The sequence below is a fragment of the Dendronephthya gigantea genome, unplaced genomic scaffold, assembly GCF_004324835.1.
Source record: "Dendronephthya gigantea isolate DGI-Jeju-01 unplaced genomic scaffold, DenGig_1.0 001099F, whole genome shotgun sequence".
Classification (NCBI taxonomy): Eukaryota; Metazoa; Cnidaria; class Anthozoa; order Malacalcyonacea; family Nephtheidae; genus Dendronephthya; species Dendronephthya gigantea.
In genome coordinates, this window is record NW_021164109.1 from 33 (window position 1) to 9,187 (window position 9,155).

Below are 9,155 nucleotides of genomic sequence, written 5' to 3' on the forward strand. Positions count from 1 at the left end.
AATGTTCCTTATACGCGGCGAGGCGGGAACTGAGAGGCCTAGAACAAAATGTTTTGTATTTTAGCTAAAGTGGGACTTTTTGTCCCCACTTTCTGTATTGAGGTCAGTTTACGATCTACGACGCGGTTAACTGGCCTTGTTCGACGTCGTTAGTCAAACATTTGCTTGAAATAAGCTACGGGATATTAATTATATTGCGAGGAGTCGAAATATTCATACAAACGTTTCAATGTCGCTCGCTGTCAACGCTATCGACTATCAAGTAAACTCGAGTCAGTACGTACATGTTTATGATTATAATAAACTTCAATCCACCAATTAACAATTATTGGATGAGGTTGAGTGTGATATCGAGAATTATCAAGCTGAAGTTTGCGTTATTTGCCGAAGCGAAGCTGAGGCGGATAACGCAAACTGAGGCTTGATAATTCTCGATATCATGCGAAAACCGAATTCAATAATTGTTTTATTATGTATTTCCTTTTTAAAGACGAAGTTTAACAACAAACTAGCGGTAAAAATTACGTCACCTACGGATAATTTTCAATGTCGTGTAGGTGGCAAGATGTAACGTGTTAATATAAAACAGACTGCTTCCGGACAGTATATGCATGGTAATACAAGACGCTCAAGTTAGTTAGTATGAGCGTACAACCGAAGTGAGAAGGTTGCGCGTGTAAAGCTGAAAAGAATATATATATAATTGTAAACTGTGTGTGCGTCTATTCTTGTTAATTCGGCACGTTACAATTGGTGCGCAGCGGTGGGATTGGATAAAAACAGGTTGATTGAAGAAAATGGCAACGAACATTCTACCAGCGAAATTCGAGGGAGACGATATCGTAGCATGGCTAAGAGAGTTTGATGCGTGTGCTTTAGCAAATGGTTGGAAAGACGAAGACAAGATCAAAAAACTTCCCGCGTTTCTACGAGGACGAGCAGCCACTCATTTCTATACGATTCCCGACGAGGAGAGATCAACTTACGCCGCCGCGACAAAAAAGTTAAAAGAAGCCCTTTGTCCACCAGTTGAAAGGGAAAATAACTATGTAACATTTGAAGCTCGGATGCTCCGTGTCGGCGAAGACCCATCTATTTACAAGGGAATTGGAGCAACTCTAGAAAAGGCTGACCCGACACTAGGAGACGAAGCGAAATCTGCCTTATTGTCGCGAATTCATGCGTGGTCTGCCAAACCACAATACGAGAAAAACTGTTAGCGCACAACCCAACACCAACCTTAACGGAAATGCTAAGCTTTGTACAGCTATAGAGCAATTGAAAGACATAAACCCGGTTCTACCAGCGCGAGCACAGCAGCAGAAAACACGAACGCCAACATCGACCGACTGGGGTTAGTAACCGAACTCGCTACTCGACAGAAGACGCTCGAGGATCAACTGGCCAGTCTCAACAGATGTACACCGCAGCAATTAAACAACAGGATCGTAACCGACCCAGGGTCACTTGCTTTCGTTGTGGAAAACAAGGCCACCTGGCCCGCGATTGCCGCAGCCCTAGCCAACGCCAAGACCGCTCCAACGTTCGATGCTACGAATGCCACAGATACGGGCACTTCGCACGAGAATGTGGAAATTATGCGCCTTTAAACTACCAAGGGGCGTCTCGAGGACACACAGGCCAGTAGACAGCCCCGACACAAGTAAGAACTGTGAATTTTATAATAATGTTAGCGTTAGTAGTGGTACTAACCACACTGATATTAATTTACCTGAACACCCGTTTGTTGCTTGTTTCATTGACGGTGTACCTGTCAATGCTCTATTAGATACCGGATCCATGAAGTCCTTTATAAGCGATAAAGTCCTGCATGTAATAGACTTTGACTGTGTTCGATTAGACACGTCGCAATCACAGCGTTGTACGTCGATTACTGGGGGGGAGTTAAATATTGTAGGAAGCATATCTACTAATGTAACCATGCACCGGTCTAAACATAAGTACCATAGTTCGTTTCTTGTCAGTAGCAATATACCTTACGACTGTGTTCTGGGATGGGACTTTATTATGCGGCATACATTAAGTGTTCAGGGGAGTGTTTTGGGAGGGCGAAGCAGTTATCAGCTAGTGGGGACTTATGGGAAATGCCCAATACAGTCGGAGCATCCAGCAAATAAGGTACAATCGAATGGAGTTGTGATAACAGAGAAGGACTCGCCAGTCGTTCCTCCCAACAACTCCAGCAGAGACAGTGCAGTGCTGACGCAATCACTGTCCAGAGGTATCAATAAAGTGACATTGTCTGAGGGAGTGGCAATTCCGGCTCGGTCGGAAATAATAATTGAAGGTAAGATACAGGCGAAAGATGTTTCACAGGTTGGCATGATATCAGCTAGTCAGTCAGATAGCGTAAAACATTTAAAAGGACTACATGTAGCTCATTTAGTTGTCACCCCTATTGGTAAAACAGTTCCAATTAGAATAGCGAATACCACAGAAGGCGAAATCGAACTACAAAAAGGGTGCAAATTGGCTGAATTTTGTCCACTAATTGAACCGAATACCGTCGACACTAAAAAATTTCCGGTTAATTGTAATGCCGTCAAAACAACTCCGTTCACGCAACAAATAGATTCTATGTTAGATCCAGATTTAAGTCAGCCCGAAAAACAACAAGTGAAACAAGTATTGCATGAGTTTCAAGAACTTTTTAGCGACAACATTAGCCTAACCAACATTGTGCATCATACAATTGACACGGGTGATAATCCACCCATTAGGCAACGCGCCAGGCGAATGCCATATGCATATCGCGAAGAGGCCGAAAAACAAATCACAGACATGTTAGATCAAGGCATAATCCGTCCCAGCACTAGCCCTTGGGCCAGCCCAATCATCCTAGTTCGCAAAAAGTCAGGTGAACTTCGCTTTTGTATTGATTACCGCAAACTCAATCAAATCACACGCCATGACGCTCATCCCTTGCCTCGGGTGGATGAATTCTTGGACTCGGTTGGACATGCAAAATACTTTACAACTCTAGACTTAAAAAGCGGCTACCACCAAATTCCCGTCCACCCAGATGACCGCGCAAAAACAGCTTTTGTTACACATGCTGGCTTGTATGAGTTTAACCGGATGCCCTTTGGGTTAGCTACTGCGCCTGCGACATTTCAACGAGCCATGGAACTCGTTTTAGCTGGTCTGACATTCAGCATTTGCCTTTGTTACTTAGACGACGTCATCATTTTTAGTAACAGTATCGCTGAACATTGTGATAGGTTAAGAGCGGTCCTTGCTCGTTTTCAGCAACATAATCTGCGTTTAAATTTGTCAAAATGTACTTTTGCAGCGCGAAAGGTTGACTATTTGGGACATGTGATATCCGAAGCGGGCATTAGTCCTCTTCCATCAAAAGTGGCAGCAATAAAACAAATTCCTGCACCTAAGACCGTAAAAGAAGTCCGAAGTTTTTAGGTTTATCTGGATATTACCGGCGTTTTATCAAGAGTTATGCATCTATTTCGGCCCCTCTCACTAAATTGACTACAAAAACCGAGGCTAAGCATTTGACTGGACTCCAGAGTGTCAGCAGGCGTTTCACACCTTGAAAACATGCCTCTGTAATTCGCCAGTTTTAGTCCATCCTAACTTTGACAAAGAATTCCTGCTACAGACGGACGCTTCAGATATAGGATTAGGTGCCGTACTCTCACAGCTTGACGACAATGGGTTAGAACGACCCATAGCATACGCATCTAAAATTTTATCGGCTCGCGAACGTAAATATTGCACAACAGAAAAGGAAGCATTTGCGGTTGTATTTGGTACTCGCACTTTTCGCACATACTTGCTCGGTCGCCCATTTAAAGTGATAACGGACCATAGCGCTCTACAATGGCTAGGTAGTATACATCTCAGAGGGCGCCTCGAGCGGTGGGTCATGGAATTACAAGAATTTCAATTTTCTGTCGTACACAAACCTGGGAAACTTCACAACAACGCAGATGCACTTTCTCGTTTAGTAGCCCCTCATCAGTCTCCGGAACCTACCCGGACGGACTGCTTACTTGATACAAACCACGGCACAAATTCAACGTGCAATTCACAGGAACATGTGCCAGATAACTGCGCAATTGCCATCAATCCGACAAACAACATAAGGAACTGTCAGCACACGGATCCACTACTTTCTCAAATTATCAATGCTAAAGAAAGCGGTACGCCGAGAAATAAATTAGCTGCATGGCGACGTAATCCCAAATTGGTCTCGTTCTGGCATCACTATGATAGCTTGTTTGTTCGTGATGGGGTGCTTTATAAATCGTTAAAGACCAGAAATACACACCCAGGTCCAGCTATCGTGGTACCAAAATCTTTAGAAATTGAAATATTAAAAGGCACGCACGACAGTCCATTTGCCGGGCACTTAGGGGTGACTAGAACTCTTGATCGTGTTCGAAACCGTTTCTTTTGGCCAAAAATGCGGAAGACTGTTGAAACGTACATTAGGCATTGCGACGTTTGTGTCCAGAGAAAAGCGCCGGCGCCAACGGATAACAATGGCAAAGCACCACTTCAAAGCTTGGAGGTTAGCGAACCCTTTACATTCTGGGCCTTAGACTATATGGGCCCGTTACCCGAAAGTAGTCGTGGAAACAAACACATTTTAGTCTTAATGGATCATTTTACGAAATGGTGTGAGGCTTTTGCTACTCCAGATCAAAAAGCATCAACAGTTGCTAAAATACTTGTTGATCGAGTTTTCAGTCGGTTCGGTCCCCCAGTTGTCTTACACTCTGATCAAGGAGCAAATTTTGAAAGCACATTACTGCATGAAGTGTGTGATATAATGGGAATTACAAAGAGTCGGACCACTGCATATCACCCTCAATGTGACGGGCAGGTAGAGTGGCAAAACAGAACTTTGCAAGACATGTTAGCGGCATTTTGTAGTAAAGATGACCATGATTGGGATCAATGGTTAGATTCGGTAGTTTTCGCTTACAACACTAGTCGGCAGGAGTCGGTACAAACTTCACCATATGAACTAGTCTTTGGTCGTATGCCCAGATTACCCATCGAACTCGAGTTAGGTTTTCCACTCAAAGAACCTAAGACACAATCAGAATACAGCCAGTCTGTTAGGAAGATATTTAGAGAGGTGAGAGAGGTAGCAAGAGTTAACTTAGAGAAAGCAAGGAAGAAACAAAGGAAATGTAACGAGAAAAGAAATCAAACTTGGTGTCCATTCGCACCAGGAGAGACGGTATATTTACGCAGACCGAAAGGATGGAAATTCGGAACCAAGTGGATTGGGCCGTTTGAACTTATTTGCAGGCTTGGCGTTGATTACAAAATAAAATCAAGCACAGGCAAGATTACGGTAGTTCATCATGATCGGTTGAAGCGCGGCTATGCACCATTAAACAACGGCAAAGTTGTTTGTCCTGCTCGAGAACTTGGGGGCGACCAAGTGGTTTACACTGTTCCCACGAACAACGTTCAACCTAATTGCGACGATGCTCCACATATCCCCCAGGTTAGGCCTAGGAATCTCAGGCAAAATGTCCAACCGCCTGATCGGTACGGTTTTGTTGCAAGATAATACTCCCTGTAAGAACACAGTCGTAAACATAGTTATCGTAAATTTCACTGCACTTCTTGTGGGCAAGAATAATATTGTTGGGGGATGGTGTAACGTGTTAATATAAAACAGACTGCTTCCGGACAGTATATGCATGGTAATACAAGACGCTCAAGTTAGTTAGTATGAGCGTACAACCGAAGTGAGAAGGTTGCACGTGTAAAGCTGAAAAGAATATATATATAATTGTAAACTGTGTGTGCGTCTATTCTTGTTAATTCGACACGTTACAAAGACATTGAGAATTATCTGTAGCTTTTTAGCCAATCACAATCGATATTGCCTTAGCAATGCATAATAATTTAAATTATTCTCGCTTCCTTTATAACGGTTACTGTTGTAAATTGCAAACATTTACTTTAATAACAATTCTAATTTCAAGTTCACAACATTAAACGAGCCGTTAAGATTAGAAAATATTTTGTGTTAGGCCTCTCGCGCGCGTTTCATTCGGTGACGTGACGGAAATATAAAACACGCGCAATGAGAGGTCTGGGACTAGGCTGGAGTTACGGCGGTTTTTAGGGAGTACTATTAGTGTTTTGTGTACATTTGTGCACAGAACAGTAGCAGGATAGGGTATTTTTATTAAAGCTATACTCTTTGCCTTTGGCTATACTGGATAAACCAGTTTAAATGTACAGTGTTGTTTGCAGACGTTTTAAACCCTGCTAAATGTTTTCAATTAGCAGCCGAAATGGGCAAATGTTTTCATTTAACGTAACTATGCAGCCTAGCAATCGTTTAGTTTACACTAAAGGCTGCTTTCTACTTACGCGTTTTTATACGCATGTACACATACGGAGAATTTTAATTGCTTTTAAATTTTTATTAATTATCATGCATCTAGGTCTATTTATTCACTTCGTTTTTTCAAAGGTAACATGTATAAGAATTTAGATTTTTATGTGCGTGTACGTGCGTATGAAAAACACGTGAGTGGAAAACAGCCTTAATCCAGATTTTGACAAAACATTAAAACTCAATAAAAAGGCAATAATATTCTCTACACAGGATTTCGTCTGCAGAAAAGTGCAAGATAAGAAGTTGTCAACTTACGTCTTGGGTGACTGCATGAAGTAGACCGCAGTAGGAAATATTGCAGTTAAATCTGTACACAGCTTCGGTTAAATTTCCTGCAAGGAACCAGTCATAAGACAATATAAGCTTTTGGAGATATTTCAAAAATTTAAAGTGAAATAAAAAGGGAAATATTTCACCTGGAGATGCAGCGAGGAATTTAAATGACTGCTTTCTACTTCTTCGTCAACAACATTATACAATGGACCCCAACGATAACCTTGAAAAATATATCATCTTAAAAAAAAATTCTTCTTTTGCTGTATGTGATGTATTGAACTGGCTAATAGGAAAACGCTATTAGCTGATACCTGACGAGAAGTGTAATTGTTGGTGTGTTATATGAGATCACATACGTCAGCAGGAGAATGAAATGAGGGATCGTATTTAGGGTAATCATAGCAGTACGAGATTTTCATCAGGAAAATTTTGACCATAATTTTCGCTCAATCATCTATGAATAAGCGTACAGTACTTCTCTTCGTTGGGGTCGTTTTACGCAAACATCTATGTTTCAACTGGCTCTAACACCGTCTAGCAAACCAGCCAATAATGTTTCCCTAGATTGAGTGAAATACAAACATTCAAAACAAGAAATATTTTTTTTAGCTTCATACAAAATTTGCTTTCTTACACTACCTGTCAGGAGACGAGTAATTTCTCAGCCGACCGCTTGTGTATTCCAGCCCGAACGACTGAGGATGGTTTCGATTTCGAATTATTAAAAATATCTGACAGGAAAAGAAGTTTGAAAACTATGATATACTATACGGTATATACGGTATATTCTGGAAAGTAACTGGAAAAATAAAACTATTTTAACTCGGCTGGATACTTTTTTGCAATTGGACATGTTCAAAATGGAAACGTGAAATAAAAAAGACGATAAAAGCAGTAAACTTGAATCCAGGTCAGAAAACATTGAGTGTTTGGAGTGTTTTCTTTCAAGGTCAGATATGAACAATTACTGGAACTGACATTGAATGTCGCATGACTTAATGAGCTAAGGGGATGAAGGGTGACGATATTGTACGTTTCTAAGAAACACAGCGTTCTTTCAACAGGATCCTAAATTTGAGAGTGTCAAAACGATTTTAAAATGAGAAAAAGGATAGACTCTTAGAAGAATTTTATTAACAACATAACTCACTTTACTCCGAGGAGTTTCTTTATAGACGCTGAATTCTGACATTGATGTGATATGTTCGTCATCACTGAAACGAAAAAATTGTCATTTACTGTCATATCCCACATTCTTAACACAGGAAAAACGAAATACTGTCTTAAAATATATCATTCAACTGTATTTTCCAAATTTTATAAAAACGACTCCACTTTGATGGAACTTTTCTTCTGCCTAAAACCGAGGCAAAAGAAATAACAAATACAGCTCAAAGTAAATTACAGACCTGGAAAAAATTTTGTCAAAAACGGTTAAAACGTAAACAAATAAAGTAACCTGAATATAAGTCATTTTGTCATTTACTTAAAATTTGTTTACTTAAAATGTTCACATACTTTATCGTAACACCAACATTATTGAAAGAAGATTCCATCATCTTTTTCAGCAATTCCTCTCTGATGTGAAAAGATGCTGGAAAACAAAAGCAAAATTGTGCACAAAATGTAAAACTTCAATTTACAGAAATAACTGGTATCTTATCTTTTTGTTATATTATGGCTGGTACTAGCAACATCTGGTACATACCATTGTGCTAAAACCACCACAGACAACAACAAATCCTGTAGGATAATCTGAGACCTAAGTATAGAAATGGAATGAAAGCCTGAGTTGAATTATTCCAATCACAAATATTCAAATGTCTGGCAATATCAAGTATATATATATATATATATATATATTACAGAACACTTATTAAAGAACCCACTTATTAAATTAGAAATGGAATATGGGTCTAATTTTTGAAAGAGAGTGGGGGGGGGCATTGATACATTGATGAATTACGATTTGGAATTCATTGTGAATAGTTTCATTTTATACAACTGGAACGATAAGTCCTGACAAAAATCCCTATTTAGCTTGAAGCCAAAATAGTTCCCCGTACTAATCCTAATGCAGCCTCTTTGATGTTTTTCTACGCTGTTTCATCCTGAGGCTGCAGCAACAAAGACAATTTACAGTGATTAGATGTAATTATATGTCTCTAGATGTTCCTACAAATACCTTGCAGTCTCTATAATTACCTTACATGTTCTTTACACGACGGCTTGACGTATCGCTTGAGAGGATCTACTGGACAGTAGCAATCTGGAATTGATAAATGAAATATATATCCTTTTACTTCACTGATGCGTTTGCATTCACGACTCCCGTGTAAAACGATCCAATTTGCGGATATATAGTTGGGTTCAGGTCAGGAAGCTCACTGATAAGAGAGAGTTTTCTATTGAAGTACAGTATCAGCTCATCACGAATGAAGAGGCAAATTGGAGTGGAGAAATGAAA

General features: G+C 40.2%; 2 long non-coding RNA genes across 2 annotated transcripts; both read right to left on the bottom strand.

Annotated features, from left to right (window-relative positions):
* Positions 1 to 6,703: 6,703 nt before the first annotated feature.
* Positions 6,704 to 7,184, bottom strand: LOC114544999. Its single transcript, XR_003690719.1, has 3 exons — positions 7,000 to 7,184; positions 6,829 to 6,908; positions 6,704 to 6,744 (listed from the first exon to the last, which is right to left on the bottom strand). It is a non-coding gene; the product is annotated as an uncharacterized LOC114544999 (long non-coding RNA).
* Positions 7,182 to 8,959, bottom strand: LOC114544998. The gene is made up of 6 exons (XR_003690718.1): positions 8,894 to 8,959; positions 8,397 to 8,450; positions 8,207 to 8,282; positions 7,839 to 7,902; positions 7,328 to 7,419; positions 7,182 to 7,248 (listed from the first exon to the last, which is right to left on the bottom strand). It is a non-coding gene; the product is annotated as an uncharacterized LOC114544998 (long non-coding RNA).
* Positions 8,960 to 9,155: the final 196 nt, after the last annotated feature.